The sequence below is a fragment of the Gossypium raimondii genome, chromosome 8 (genome assembly GCF_025698545.1).
Source record: "Gossypium raimondii isolate GPD5lz chromosome 8, ASM2569854v1, whole genome shotgun sequence".
In the NCBI taxonomy this organism is placed as follows: Eukaryota; Viridiplantae; Streptophyta; class Magnoliopsida; order Malvales; family Malvaceae; genus Gossypium; species Gossypium raimondii.
The window spans coordinates 55,082,974-55,087,161 of record NC_068572.1 but is presented as its reverse complement, the minus strand read 5'-3'; positions in this window follow the sequence as shown (position 1 = coordinate 55,087,161).

Here is a 4,188-nt window from a genome sequence, read left to right as displayed (position 1 = left end):
AATTACAATGTAATACAAGTGCAAAACACAGTAGACGGAGAGTCGAAAACAACCAAATCAAATTGAAAATAATCGACCAAAATCCATACATGACAAATGTACAAAGTGAGATGAAAACTCACACATTGCAATTTTGCATAATAAAACTCAAACCTAAAACTTAAGGTATGAAGTTTTCTTTCTTGTCAACTACATATTCTATAATTTCAAAACTAATTTAAAGATATTCAAGGACTCAACACAAAATTTTATAAATTTAAAAATCAAACGTGGACCATCGTCTCTTATTTAAGTCGAAATTAAATTGATTAGAAAGCATGTTTTTATTATTAAATAAAAAATCAATGGGGAGATAGAGAAGTACCCATCAGGAAAACAAAACCAAATCTGTCATTGCATTAGGTCAATTATCCCAACACTCCGAAACTCAATGCCCATCAAACTGCTGACAATATGTTCACTGAAATAAGTGAAAATGAAAACAAATGTCAATCAATGTGGGAAAGATGATGTAACCCACGATTTGGAATTTAATCTACTTTTTTCCAATATAAATAGTCATTTTTATTTGTATCAGATTATATTTTATTCATTTAGGTTTGAAATGTTACGTTTTAGTCATTTACGTTATCGTTTTGTTACAAAGTGGTCACTTTACTGTTAAGTTCCGTTTTCTCTCTAACAGCGGTCCTACGTGGCAATCCAAATGGTTTTAAATGCTAACTTGGATGACTTACGTGACATTCCAAATTAAATTTATTTAATTAAAAACATATTTTCATCCCAACAATTGAACATATTTTTGATTGATGGGAGAGACAATAGCAGTCTGGTAGAGCTATATTTGTTGCATTAAATTTTGAGAAGAGTTGAAGAGCAAAGATTCGTCATATTCCAAAAATTCATAATGAAGTTATTGATTGTATGGCTAAATGTTATACTCTCAGAATTTTAAGTTTGCAAGTATACGATGATCCCTCGAATACAGTGGAAAGTTTACTATTAGCTGATCTAGTTCGGTCGATGTCGGGTAAGATTTAACTTGTTGCTATTATTTTCTACCGAAGAAAATAGTAGTATTTGAGTTTTGATTTTTCTAATCATTCATGGTTAAATAATTAATAAAAAATAATATATCTGCTTATTCAACTATTATAATTAAAAATTGAGAGTTAAATTAATTATCTTATTAATTTTAAAAATTATCACCTCATATTTTCGTTAGTTATTTAACAATGGAATAAAAAACAAATTAAAAAATATTAGTAACAAATTTATAATTTTTTTATAATTTACTGATAAAAAACACATTTAATTTACATTTTTTACAATCTATTAAGTATTTGGTAGCAGCATTGGGTCCCAACTAAATTTAGTGTGGAGCTTAATTGAATCCATGAGTAAGGAAAAATTCTTTCAATGTTATATTTTCATACAGAAAACTCCAACTTAAGACTTTACTTTAAAAAAAAAATCAATTTTTTACCATTCAACCCAACAAAATTATATACTTACATTTAAAGCTATTCTTTTCAGCAGCAAATATTTGAAGTTTAAGGAAATAACAAAATTTGAGTTTTTTAAATCATGGTTTTCATCTATTTGTTATACTTAAATTTAAAATTTTAATTTAAGATAATTTAATTCTTTTCATACAAGTAAGTAATTACGTTACAATGGATGAAGGGTTTATAAATACATTAAACCAACCTTAGATTTTATGTAAATTAATTTGAAATTTACACAAATTCGTCATTATAAAGTATGGAAAGTAATATTTTAAATGGATTTAAATTTGTTGTCAAACTTATTTTTGAACTTAATTTTTTGTCTAAACCCTGAAGTTTAAGTTCGACTATGGGCTTAAGCAAATAACCCGACCTTAAAATAGGTCTAGTTAGTATTAAAGGTGTTCATGGACTAAGTCAATTTGTGTTTAGGTTGGGTCTAAGTAAACTTTCAAGCGAAAAAGGAAAAAAACGAACAGAAAAGTCACAATAAAACTAAAAACACCACGTGTTTGAGTAAATGTTCTTAAAGAATTTCTATTTATAGTTAAACTCCCCAAATCCAATGGTACAGTCTAAATTAAATCAACTCTCGAGATCAAAACTTATCTACAATATTTAAACTTTATACAATATTATCTCTTAGGATCACAAATTTACTAACTATAGTTTCATTGAAGTATGTGTTCCACGAATCATATTAGTTTAAATGGGTTAAATAAACCTTTCAAATGAAGTTCTATTTGCTTTCGTCACGGGATTCAAACTGCAACTGTGACACTAACATATCCTTGGCTCATTGAATCGCTTTGGTTATTAGCAGTTCCCGAATCCAATGAAATATTTTGAACACCGGCTACCAGCATATCTTGACCAGACTTGGTAGGGAACTGAATAGAAGGTGATATTATCCATCCGCTTCCTTACTTTGTCGCTCTGCACTTCCACAACCGATTATTAGCATATCTGTTTCACAAAACTTGAATGCATTGATTGAGGGAGTGGGATTTGTTAGGCATGCCTCCAACCCCCCAACTCAAACACTTTGGTTTTGGGTTTTCTGAGATACATTCTTAATTTCTTCCATCCTTTGTGCTTTGGTTTATATATATATAGTTTTATTTCAAAGCTCTCTGCAATATATACTTGGCCACAATGGCGAATGAGAGGGCAAACAAAACTTCTTTTGTCTCTCGAACCAAGCTATGGTTAGCAAACCCATTGTTTTTCTGATTTTCTTTTTTTGTCTAATATGGGTGAAGTCAGAAACATATTTTAGAGGTCGAAAATAAATTATAATTTTTACGATATTAAAAATATAATTTTATCATTTTAATACTTTATATCTTCATAATTTTTAAAAATTAAATTGACACATGAGAAAAAAGAATTGTATGAAACTATGATTCTACACCATAATGACAAATCAAATATTTTTCTTAATTTTCAACTTTTTTTCTTTTAAAAATTTAAATCTAATTTAAAATACTAAAATCAGATTAGAAAGGGATAAAATACTGTAATATTTCTCATTGACACATAGTTCACCAAAAATGAGGGAATGAGAAACCTCGGAAGTTGCTAGAATTTGTTTGTCTTCTTTGTTTTGAGGAAACATAAAACTATTTTAGACTTCTTTTTCTTTTACGTGGCTTTAGAATTTAAGACAATATTTTTAAATGTTATTATATGTTAGGTGAGTGCTTTTTGACAGATTGGACATATTTGAATTATTATACCTTGTTTGGTTGGGTGTAATGGATTAGCCATTACACTCCTATTTCGTGGCCCCACTCAATACGCCGTTTGGTTCGCTGTATTGTCCTAATACGGGCCTATTACGTTGCGGACGGATTCGGCATTTTTTCTACTTCAGCGCCGATTTCTAAACCCTTCCAAAAGCAAAGATTAGGTAATCGATCTCTGTTTTACCCTCCCCTTGCCGAAATCAATCTCCACCCCACCCTCTCCCTCCCAACATCAATAGAAGCTGCCAGCGTGTTAGAGTTGTGTGACCCAAATTCTAAAAGATTGCTTGCAAGTTAAGTTAAACAAAAATATATTTTCTTTCTAGAAGATTTAGTATTTATTAGTATAATATATTTAGCATTTATTAGTATAGTTTATTTGACTTACTAATTTAGCCTATAAATAGACTCTTTTACAATCTTAGAAAAATACCCATTAGATTAGAACTCATAACACATTCAGAGAATTTTGTGTTTACGTTTTGAGGGTTCTTTGTTTTTCGGGTTTTCGGGGTTTAGTTTTATCTCCATCTTTTGTACTCTTCATTCTTTTGCCATTATAGTAAAGTTATCTTTGCCCGTGGTTTTTTATCCTCTTTGGAGGAGTTTTTCCACGTTAAATTTGTGTGTTCATCTTCTCAATTTCTTATTCTATTTTTACTTGTTTGTTACTTAATCGGGACAATCCTAACAAGTGGTATTAGAGCTAGTTCAATTTTCATAGATCAGCCCATTCAGATATGGCAGCAACAAGGTTTGAAATTGAGAAGTTCGATGGTGAGACAAATTTCAATCTATGGCAAGTTCGGATAATGGCAATTTTAGTTCAAAATGGCTTGAAAAAGGTTGTTACAGGGAAAAAGCCTGAGAATCTAAATCAAACAAAATGGAAGACCTCATTCGCCTTGTGGAAAAGGTTAGAAACTCTTTAT